Genomic DNA, 12,314 nt, shown 5'->3' with positions numbered 1-12,314 from the left:
TTTGCAAGGGAAATATTCGAGACATCTCCTAAGATTCTAGATTTGGGTAAGGCCGACTTCAACAGGATGAGGCAGAGACTGTCCACGGTAAACTGGGCAAATCTGTTAACGGGAAAATCGACTGAATATCAGTGGGAGGTGTTCAACATAGAACACAACGTCATAGAGAATCAGTTTATACCCCTAAGGGGCAAAAGCTCTGCTGGCAAAAAACAAAACAAATGGACGACAAAAGAGGTGCAGGACAGCAGAAAGTTAAATACAAAGCATGCCGAAAATGGCACAGATTCTGCCGATTGGGAGAGATTCAAGGGACAAAACATCGTGACAAATCATATAATAAGTGCTACAAAAAGGGACTATAAAAAAACTTGCAAGGGTCATCAATATCAATATAAAAAAACGTTTACGATCGTATTGGGAAAAACAGCGTTGTCAGAAGCAAGCTGGCCACCTTGAAAACTGATAACGGCAATATTGTAATTTTAATTTAGAAAATGTCGAATATGTTGAATAATTACTTTGCGTCAGTATGCACAGTAGAGGAGGAGGATACCCAAGATAACTAATATTGGATCAGTGATGGGCACGCCCCAACATTAGCATAAGTAACATAAAACTACGAAAGAAACTGACGGCACTAAAGAGTGAAAATTCCCAGAATTAGATGGTTTCCATTCCAGGGTTTTAAAGAGGAAGGTCGGAACATATCAGTTGCGCGAAATATAATCTTCCAAAGAGATCTCGATTCGGGAACCGTTTCTTTAGGTCTGAAAATTGAGCAACTCATTCCACTATTTAAGAATGGTGAGAGAGGGAAACCATTGAATTATAAACCAGTTAGCTTAACATCTGTCGTCGGGAAATTACTAGAGTGTATAATTAATGATAACGTGACTGAGCACATTGATAATATTCAGCTGATCATAGAGAGCAAGAATGGATTTATAAAGTGTAGATCATTCCTGACGAACCTGACAGAATTTTTTGAGGAGGTGCCTAAACTAGTAGACAGGGGAATGTCAAACAACGTAATGTATATTGACTTCTAGAAGGAATTCGATAAAGTTCCTCATGTGAGACTGTTAGCTAAAGTTGAGTGTCATGGAATTGAAGACTAATTATTGACCAGGATAAGAAATGGTCTGATCAGCAGGTAACAGAGATTCGGGATAAAGGTCAGGTGGTGTCATTGGTAGGATGTGACACGTGGTGTCCAACAAGGATCTGTGTTGGGACCTCAGCTATTCACCCTATTTAGTAATGATTAGATGATGGGATAGAACGCCACATATCCAGGTTTGCCGATAACAAACAGTTAGGCGGCATTATTAGCAATGTAGAGGGAAGCAATGAATTGCAAAGAGATTTTTCTGGATTACGTTAATGGGAAAAAACTGTGCCAGATCGGTTAAAGAACAGACAAGTGTTAGATCATCCACTTTAGAACTAACCGTATTGATCAGAGTACTTACTAAAAGGTGAATAGCTAAAAACAGTGGAAGTCCAAGAGGCTCTATGTACATAAATCGTTAAATCGTCATGAACAGGTACAGTAAACAATCAGAAAGGCTGCTGTCCTTTATATCTAGAAGACTAGAATATAAGGGGGAGAAGGTGTGCTGCAGCTATACAAAGACCTATTTAAACCACACCTGTAGCACTTTGAACAATTCTGTGCACCACACCTTAGGGAGGATATATTGGCCTTGGAGGGAGTGTAGCATACCTTTAGCAGAATTATACCTGCACTCCAAGGTTTATATTACGAAGAAATTACACAAACTAGTTTTGCGTTCCTGGTCATTTAGAAGTTTAAGCGGTTATTTGCAAGGAAGGTTGCAAGACATTAAAGGGGACTGATAGGGGTAGGCAGAGCGCAATTATTTCTGCTAGTTGAGGTTAGGACCAGGGGATGTAGCAGAAATGTTAGAATCAGGCCACAAGGCGAGAATGAATGAAACACTTCTACATGCAAGGGGTAGTAAAAGTTTGAAACCCTCTTCCTCAAACTGCGGTTGATGCTCGATCAATTGTTGATTTTAAATCTGAGATCGATAGTTTTTAGTTAAACAAATATTAGGGCTATGGAGCAAAGTTGGGTAAACGGCGTTTGCTCCCAAATCAGCCATGATCTCATTGAATGGTGAAATAGGCTCGAAGTGCTAAATAGCCTACTCCTATTCTGAAGCGCCTATTTTCTTTGGGTCAAACAATAGTAAGTCGAAAGCCATCATGTTTGCTTCCAGCCACATTTTTTGTCTCCTCGCCATCAATTCTATTCAACACCATTAGCTCAGAAAGACGTTCAACACCCTATTCGAAACTAAGTTATGCTTCATACCCATTAGTCACTCCATAGCAAAGATTGCCTCCTTCCCCCTCAGTTCAGTTGTAGCCTCTACTCCTGCTTCAACCCATCAGATATTGAAACATTCATCCTTGCTTTAATCTCCCTCGATTATAACAATGGGAACATGGCTGACCTCCCATTATACACCGTCGATACACTAATCTATCCAAAACTCTGCTGCCCATTTCCAATCCCACGGTAGGGTATCTCAACCATCACCACTCTACTTTCTTACCAAATTGGATTTAGAAACTCAAAAGATTCCAGTTTGTGTTTTATTTCTTTTATTTAAATCGTTCATGGCCTCTTCGACACTATCTCTCTCCTGCCGACATAGACTCGCTCCCCTCCGAACTCTCTGTTCCTTCTACATCGGCCGCTTGTTTAACTGTCCTCCATCTGCCCCAGAATGGTCAGCCGTGCATTCAGGTATCTATGCCCCGTGCTCCAGAATTCCAAGGAAGTTGTGCATAACCTTTTTAAAACACTGGCTTTGCATCAGCTGGAGAATTGTTTTCAATTCTGGGCACCAGACTTTAGGAAGAATGTCAAGGCCTTGCAGAGGGTGCAGAGGAGATTGACTAGAATGGTTCCAGGTATAAAGGGCTTCAGTTATGTGGAGAGATGAGAGCAGCTGGGATTGTTCGCCTTAGAGCAAGGAAGGCTAAGGGGAGACTTAGCCAATATAGAAATTAAGAAGGATATTATACAGCAAGTCGTGCGAAATTATTTCCTCAAGCAAGTGGTAGCCAGAGATGATAGATGTAAAATATATTGTCAGACAGAGGGTTGTAAAGTTCAGGAACGCATTCACTAAATTGTGGTAGAAGTTGATTCGACAGTAAACTCAAAAGGCAATTGGACATGTATTTGATGATAAGGATCTGCCAGTTTATGCGAAGAATTCTGGGATGTGGGATTAGACTGTGCGGCTCTTTCACAGAGTCAGCACAGTCACGGCAGACAGAATGGCCACGACTGTGCTGTAAGATTCTCGGATTGAACCCCTTCATTATGTTAAAGGCCTCCATGAGGTCTCAGATTAGTCTTCACTTTCCCAGAGGGAAGAGGTCAATGTCTTCCATCTCAACGCCCCCTTCACAGTTCACTGAGTGTCGGGTTTCTTCTCTTCACACACAGTTGTATCCGGTGCACATAATTCTGTACATATTTGGAATACAAAAGCAAATTCTTTTAAGACAAGAAATACATTGGGTGGCATTAGAAAGATAAATCAAAATCAGTCCTTCTATCCTTGATTACGGTATTCTACTGGCTAGAGATGTAGCTCATTGGTAAGGGGCAAGATTCGTACGGATAATTTCCCTGGTTCGACCTCCAACATCGGTAACCACAACCTGCCAGCAAACCGAGTGGGCGTGAAAGAGGGACACCAAAATGAAATGACGTGTCCAGGGGAGTTGTTAACGAGTTAGATGATGCAGTAGAGATCCAATTTTGCCAATCACACAAAGATGGGAGGAATAGTCGGAAGTATAGATAGAAGCATGAAATTACAAAGCAATATTAATAGATTAAGTAAATGGTCAAACCTGCGGCAAACGGCTTTCAATATAGGCAAATGTGAGACCATCGAATTTAGACCCAAGAAGAATAAATCAGAGTACTTTTTAAATGGTAAAAATCGAGAAACGGTGGACGTCCAAAAAGACTTTGGGATCCGGGAATAAAATGGGGTAGAATTTAAGTTAAAACCAATAAAAGCGCTAATTAAAACATCCCTGGAGTACTGTGTTCAATTCTGGGCACCATCCTTGGAATGGACATACCGGCCTTCGAGGGAGTGCAGTGAAGATTTACTAGAATGATACCTGGAATCCAAGGGTCAAATTATGAGGAGAGACTGCACAAACTAGGGTTCTATTCTCTCGAATTTAGATTAAGGGGTGATTTGATGGAAGTTTTCAAAGTAATAAGCGGAACTGATAGGGGTAAATAAAGGGAAACGGTTTCAGCTGGTTGATGGGTCTAGGAATAGGGGATCCAGCATAAACATTAGAGCCAGGCCTTTCATGAGTGGACTTAGGATAGATTTCTTCACGCAAATGGCGGTCGAAGTTTGTACACTCTGCCACAAATGACAGTTGTTGCAAGGTCAATTGTTAATTTTATATATCCTACTGATAGATTGTCAACTAAAATACTAAGGGGTCTATGCCAAAGGCGGACACTTGGAGTTCGGTTTCAGATCAACCATGAGCTAATTGAATGACGGAACAGCCTCCAGGGGCTCGATGGCCTCCTCATGTTCCTCTGTTCCTGTGCTGCCAATAGTTCTGCTGTAAACAGTTATATCTCATGCTCACCAATCTTTTGTTTCTGTACAACGCAGTTTTGGCTTTCCCCATTAAGTTCCTACAATTGCAGTGCCTTATCGGTGAGGATGCAGTTTTTCGGTCGACCGCTAACTTTGCATTTATGTGGCTCTGGGTTCAATACCCAGGGTCAGTGGTTCACATTTCGGATTCATTTGAAAAAGATTCTCTTGGACACGCCTCACATTTACACACAAGGACCATCAACGCTTCCGTTACCTGGAGAAAAGCCGGCCGCACCACACGGGATATAATTCAATGGAAGAGGCCACGCACCATTTCAACAACTGCCAACCCCAACTCGTCAACGTGTGTTTACTGAAGTGACCTCCAAGCAAAAACACACACCTTGGGCTTGCTCTGCATTCGCGTACAATCAAAATAAATACTATTATGAAGGACTGATTCGATAGGTATGTGAAAGTGATGTCACACGCACGGTGGACTGAAAGGCATCCTTCATGGCTGCATGAGTCCATACATCAGAATCACAGCTCTCCACAACTCGCGTTGAGGCTGCGTTAAAGTTTAAGGAATCGAAATATTCTCGCTGGCCTCTGATACAATTTGCCTGAGTATGTCTGGTCTCAGCCAACCGTTAGCAACGTGACTGATAACGGAAGAATTCTTAGAACGGCACCTTGATACAGGAAGGAAGGTTATAGAAAAACCCAATGAATCTCTACCCAGCTCCCAGCCTTTATTCTCAATGCAACATTGCTCAATAATCTGAGTGCCAAGGCCAGGATTCTTTTGATCATCCACAGTTGTAGCAAGACCGCACAATTCAGGTATAGTTCTCGGCTTGGAGCAGGCAAGCAGATGACTTTATACCCTGAATATCATTGGGTGATAATAGTAAGATAAGGCAGTCAGTCCGTCTATCCTTCGTTAGATAGCATCTCTCGCTTTGGATGTAGCTCAAATGGTTGAGAATTTGATCTTGGGTTCAATCACCTGATTCTCTAAATGATATGTTTTCACCGGAGTTGTTCACAGAAAGCCACTTTATGAGTGCAACGATTTCCATCATCTGAGGCTCCACAAGCGTTGAATTGTCCCGGAGCTGGTCTCCATCCCAAGGGCCCGACAGCAACTCAGCTCATAGCAACTGTCGAATGGCCGGATTGTGTGATGTCACAATGCAGTGCGAGCACTTACAGCTCTGGTCCCTGTTTGACGCCCTGTCGTTCTTCAAACTCACTTTATGATTCAGATTTCGGATTTCAGTCTGGCCACCTAAACTTTTCAACTGCTTCTTTGACGCAGAATTTTTTTTAATGTTCAAAGGAAAGATGAGCAGAAACCTTGTGAAATGAAGTCGTCGGCAGCAGAGGCCATCGCAAGACGAGAGCAGAAACCAGACAACCAGAGGGACATACTCAAAAAATAACGCGGGCAAATTACAGAGAAGTAGTTAGATTTTGGTTACGGTTTATGGTGATTAGTGTAAGCAGTTAATATAATGGTTAATGTTTTTTGTGGTTGGAATGTGTATTTTGGTGTTAGCTAAATGGATAATAGCCTTAAAGCTAAAACGAATCTATATATACCTTTAGTCTCTAACTAAACGTAGACTAAGATATGGAGAGCACGTTGTGTGTCTGGACAGCAATATGTGGGAATTTCTGGACACCGAGACTGTTCCGAGCGGACATGTCTGCAATAGATGTCTCTTTCTCGATCTCTCCGGCTCAGACTGCTTAAGCTGACGGCGAGTTGGAGAAACTCCGTCACATAAGGGAAGGGGAGGAGTATCTGAACAGTTTTCTCCAGACCTCGGTAACACCTCATAGAGAGCTAAAGGATATGAACTGAGTTAGTGTGACCGATACTGGACTGAGTAATGGGAACCGAGGTGAGAGAGATAACAAGGATCCACAGAAACTGATCCTATCCAACAAGTACACTCTACCTGCTAAATGTTTGGATAAGCAATCAAACTGTCAGAAGGACAGTTCTGGGACAGACACACGGCTGTGTGATTAAATTGGTCAGCTCCTTCAAAGAGCCAGCAGTCATGACGGGCGAATGGTCCCTGCTTTACTTTAAGATTATTTGATTCAAATCATTTCATAATGTTACAGGCCTCCATGAGGTCTTCTATTAGTCTTTTCTTTCCTAAATGGAAGAGCCCAAGGAGTCCCCACGTCTTCCTTCTCAACGGCCACTTTCTCAGTTCACTGAATACCAAGACCAGGTTTCTTCTCTTCACCCACACATGTATCAGGTGCACATACTTCAGTACATACTTGGAGCACAAAAGGAGATTATTTTAAGTCCAGCAAATCATTGGGTGGCATGAAGAGTGTAAGGAACTCCCTCATTCTATCCTTAACGAGATTAACTTGCTGGGGATGTAGCTCAGTGTTAAAACGCGTGCTTTAGCAATTATGGAGATTTTGTGTTCAATCCCCATGCATCTCCAAACAGTTGTTTTTCAACAGACAGTTGTTTTATGAGGGCAGCAGTTTCCAACATCTGAGATTTTAGCAACATTAAACTGGCCCAAGGCTGGTCTTCATCTGCTCAGCTCACCGCAGCCGCAGGAGTGACCGGATTGTGCGCTGTTTCAATGTACAGCAGAGCCAACACCAGCCTCCAGCGCAAAGGATTGATCTAAATGAGATAAAGGCTCACAGCGAAAAAAACGTTGAACGACAGTTTCTACACAATATAAATACTCTGCTGCTTAAAGTAAGACAACACTAGGCAATGTGATACCTTAGAATCGGGAATGAATTCTGCAACAGAAAAACCATGAAGAAATTAAAAGGTTGATAAAAAAATTCTAGAATTGCAGAGAACAGAATCAGCCCATTGGGTCCATCGTACCTGTGCCGGCTCTTCGAAAGAGCTAAACAGTTAGTGCCACACCTCTGCTCATTCCCCACAGATCAACATTCTGTTTACAGTTTCAAGAGATTATCCAATCCCCTTTTGAAACTTACTATTGAATCTGCTGCCACTGTTCTTCCAGCAGTGCGTTCCAGATCTTTAAAAAATCGCTGTGTATTTACTATTGTAATCTCAACTCTAGTGCTGAGCCTGTCAACTTAAACCTGTCTCCCCTGGTTACCCACCCTCCTGCCAGTGGATGCAATGTCTTCCTATCTACCCGATCAATACCCTTCATATTTTGATCAGTTCTATTAAATCTCCCCATAAGCTTCTCTGCTCTAAGGAGAACAATCCCAGCAGCCTTGTCTCTTCATAGAACATGACGTAGCTTTCCCAAACGTAGCGATGCTTCATTTTAGCGATTTCCACTGTTTCGATAACGAGCCTCTGTCCATCTAAGTTTGTCTCTCCTCCTCTGTTTTCCCTATAAACGTCCCGCATTAACGCAGTGATGCAGAATCAGCGAATCAGTAAGACAGTCGGCGGTGGTTTGGCACGCAGATGATGTCAGAATGCTGCTGGTAAACCTGCCGCAGCACGAAGATCATTATCATTGGTTTATTAATTAGTTGCCTCATTAATTCCGTGATATCCTCATTGGATATTAACCGTGTGTCTGGGACCAGGCAAGTGTTTAAATATTTAACTGGTGGCAGAAAATATAACAAACTGTGTGGAAATTAGTCAGTTACATTCTGTAAGTTTCATTCTCCTCACTGGGTTAAAACTGCTCATGTGAGGAATGAAGCGGACGAGCTAATGCTTTCGGTGTGGACCTTGGTCAGAACATTCTGCTCTCTCCACAAACGCCGAGTGAAGTGTTGTATGTTTCAAGCGGCTGAAGTTATTTGCTTATTGCTTATTAGATTAAAATGAACGTTTGTTAAAGTCTTTAACGTGGATGCAAATTTTCTCAGCTTCTCTAGGGTGACCTTTGTAGTATTGGAGAATCGTTGAAGAACTATAAGAGAACACTGGAGAAGCAAACTTTTAATCCGAGTTGGAGAAATATTGAAGTCAATGCAACTGACTATCGGGCGGGGTATAAACCGGGCTGCTGATGCGATTCCGCCGAAGAATTGTAACACCTGGACGTCAAATTCACGCCAGTTCTAATCATTAAATTCAACAGCTGCTTCAGCCTGGAAATGAAACAGAAACACTGTTTACTGGGGTCGGGTGAACACAGTGTCTGTGTGCATCTCACGCATGTCGTACAGTTATAGGAACCGGGTTACTCAGAGCCGATGTTAGCCGCCTTCCCCTCACATCCGCTTCATACAGGCAGGTGTAATGTCATCCTTCAGCGCGAACTACATTCCTGATGGTGAAGGTGACAGAACTGCTCCGTGCAGGAGCAGGCTGGACATCCGAGTAATTCGCTTCTCCGTGTCTGTATAAGTAAAATGTGATGCCAGGAATGTCCCGGGGCCTTGTACAGTTAAATGTGACTTCTTCACCCTTCAGAACAGCACTGGAATCAACTGATATATTGGGTTTGGGCTGACGTGTAATTCGAAAGGAACAAGTATTGAAAATCGAATCAAAATGCAATACAGACTTAATATTGTAATCCAAAATATGAATGACCTGGACTTGTGTAAACAGGGCATAATTACAAAGTTTGTAGATGAGACGGAGGAAATATAGTGAACAGTGAGGAGGATATCAACAAACATCGTCAGGATATAGACAGACTGGTGAAATGCGGTGAAAGATTAATTTTAACGCAGAGAATTGTGAAGTGAAGAATTTTGGTAGGAATAATGAGGAGATACAAAATAAAGTAAACGGTACAATTGTAAACAGGTTGCAGGAACAGAGAGACCTGGGGTTGCTTGTACGCAAATCTTTGAAAGTGGCAGGACAAGTTGATAAGGCCGTTAATAGATATTTAGCAATCGTGGCATAAAGTACAAGAATAAAGAAGTTATGTTCAAACTTTATAAATCACCGATTAGACCCCAGCTGTCGTGTTGTGCCAAATTCGGGGCATCACTCTTTAGGAAGGATGTCAAGGATACTAATTGGAGATCTGTTTCAAAGAGCCGACACAGACACGATGGAACGAACGGCCTCTTTCTGTGCTGCTTCATTCTTTGATTAATGGTGTCGCTGGCAGTAAAGGGTCAACCTGTCTAGGATTAAGCGTTACAGACAAAAGCTGAGCGCAGAATTCCTCTGTGAATATTAAACAATGTTACCTGAAACAAGGGTGATTTTTCTAAATTACCAAGAGTGTTGAATAGACTCACGCGCGATAGTGACTGTCACAGACTCGCTGAGCCGGGATTTAGAACAATGTGCTTTTTGACGGAGGTTCCATATCGGCATTGCTACCGCCCATCCTTTGTTTGTTGCGGTAACCGGGAATGTTCCAATGTTGTCCTTTGATACGATTTGAGGAGATTTCACCCGTTGATTACCTTTGCAAAAGTAGATTTGACCGTGATCCTCTCTGTTCACTGTGTAGGGAATGATGACCGTCTCACTCTCGAAGTACGCCCCAGTCGGTTGATGAAGTGATGTCACTGACGATGATGTAGAATTTGTGGCAAATAAATGGATTAAACAAGCTCAATGGGCCTCTGGATGTTCTTACGCACTGAAAGTCTGGTAACTCAATAAAGATTGAGACGTGTTAAAGGGAAATAACATCGACGACTGAGATTTTACAAACGTGAATTTGACGTTTTCGTTGGCAGAATGAATTAGACGTGCGACAAAAGAAACAAATCTACTTCCAAAACAAGTGTTTCAACGACATTTCACTCTGGGATACCAGGGGACGGAAGGGATTGCATTGTTTTGAAATTCACATTTCTGCTAATTTAGTCGAGGGATAAATTGATTAAAAAATCGATCTCAGAAAAACAGCTGGCAATTCCGGCATTTATTGACCATCCCAAGTTGGCCATTGAGAAGGTGGTGGCAGTCCTTCTTATTAAACAGCGGCAGTCTGTGTGCTGAAGGTGGTCCCACAGTGCTGTTAGGGAGAGAGATCCAATATTTTAATCCAGCTACGATGAAGAAACAGCAATATAACAATAACAACAACAAAAACGTGTATTTATATAGCGCTTTTAACGTAGTTAAACGTCCCAAGGCGCTTCACAGCAGTATTAGAAGCAAAAAAATTGACAAGACACATAAGGAGTAATTAGGGCAGCTGACCAAAAGCGTGATTTCAGAGGTAGATATTTCCTCTCGTGGGGAAATCTCGAACTCGGGGACTTGGTTTCAGAATAAATGTTCGCCCTTTTAGAACTGAGTGAGGAGGACTTTCTTCTCTCAGAGGGTCGTAAATCCGAGAAATTCACTACAGCCGAGAGCTTTGGAGGCTGGGTCATTACATACATTTAAGGTGGAGATAGACAGATTTTTGCAAGGTAAGGGAGAAGGGTTATGGGGAGCGGGCAGGGAATCGGCTTTGAGCCGAAGATCAGCCATGATCTTATTAAATGGCGGAGCAGGCTCGAGGGCCCAAGTGGCCTATTCCTGCTCCTATTTATTATGTTCTTATGTGTTTTTGTGTAACTGTGATATGACTGTGTATGAGTGTGCTTGTGCGAGTTTGTCCGACTCTCTGTATGTCTGCAATGGGAATAACCTGATCATTACGGTGGCATAGTGGTTAGCACTGTTGCCTCACAGCACCAGGGACCCGGGTTCGAATCCGGCCTCGGGCGACTGTCTGTGTGGAGTTTGCACATTCTCCCCGTGTTTGCGTGGGTTTCCTCCGGGTGCTCCGGTTTCCTCCCACAGTCCAAAGATGTGCGGGTTAGGTTGATTGGCTATGATAAATTGACCCTTAGTGTTAGGGGGATTAAATACATGGGGTTACAGGGATAGGGTGGGATATGCGTTGGTGTAGGGGTTACGGGAATCGGGTGGGATATGTGTTGGTGCAGGCTCGATGGGCCGAAATGGCCTCTATCTGCACTGTGGGGTTTCTGTGATTCTGTGATTACAAGGCAAGACAGTGCCGCGCTTTAAATTTACCGTTACATTGCGGATACTATGGGGTAGGTTGTGATACAAAGAATCCATTGGTAACCTTTGAAAGTAATTGACTTTGTAATACAGTGTTCTAAGTCAAGAATCATTTAGTGCAAAAAGCGAAAGCGAGGAACAAAACCAGGTTTGCATTTTCCTGGCGGTGATAGTAAACTTGTATAATAGCTTTAACAACTCCATCAAAGTTTTCTATGCTAACTGGATCACTATTATCCTGATATACGGCCAAATATACCAACAAAAATTGCAACAAGTATCAGATTAATGGCACACAGAATGTAACAAAATCTGATTTGTATAGCGGTTCTGGTTCGTTGTTTCATTCCTTCATTCGTTCTTTCATTCTTCAATCTATAAATACAACATATGATCCAGCCTAAATGGAAAAGAAAAAAACACAGTGATTGTGTGAATCCCACTCACCTCGTACAGTTATATGTACTGGGTCACTCAGAGCCGATGTTATCCGCCTTCCCCTGAAATCCACATCATACAGAACAGAGTAAATCCCTCCATCCACGTAATTTACATTCCTGATGGTGAAGGTGACAGAAATGCTCCCTGCAGCAGCAGGATGGACATCCGAGTAATTCGTCTGTATAAGTAAAATGTGAAGCCGGGAATGTGCCGGGGGCTTGTTCAGTTAAAGGTGACTTCTTCCCCCTTCACAGCAACACTGGAATCCATTGATATATTTGGTTTGGGTT

The 12,314-nt window shown here is 42.6% G+C and overlaps 2 long non-coding RNA genes across 2 annotated transcripts; one reads left to right on the top strand and one right to left on the bottom strand.

Moving 5' to 3' along the window:
* Positions 1 to 2,620: 2,620 nt before the first annotated feature.
* Positions 2,621 to 5,772, bottom strand: LOC147098196 (uncharacterized). Its single transcript, XR_015074160.1, has 2 exons — positions 5,647 to 5,772; positions 2,621 to 3,514 (listed from the first exon to the last, which is right to left on the bottom strand). It is a non-coding gene; the product is annotated as an uncharacterized LOC147098196 (long non-coding RNA).
* A 99-nt stretch (positions 5,773 to 5,871) lies between these two features.
* On the top strand, positions 5,872 to 10,448 carry LOC147098195 (uncharacterized). The gene is made up of 3 exons (XR_015074159.1): positions 5,872 to 6,102; positions 8,508 to 8,874; positions 10,064 to 10,448. It is a non-coding gene; the product is annotated as an uncharacterized LOC147098195 (long non-coding RNA).
* Positions 10,449 to 12,314: the final 1,866 nt, after the last annotated feature.

The sequence above is a fragment of the Somniosus microcephalus genome, chromosome 29 (genome assembly GCF_052327205.1).
Source record: "Somniosus microcephalus isolate GS21.2 chromosome 29, FLI_Smic_1.0, whole genome shotgun sequence".
Lineage (NCBI taxonomy): Eukaryota > Metazoa > Chordata > Chondrichthyes > Squaliformes > Somniosidae > Somniosus > Somniosus microcephalus.
The sequence above is the reverse complement of the archived record's forward strand: the minus strand, read 5'-3'. Positions and strand labels throughout refer to the sequence as shown.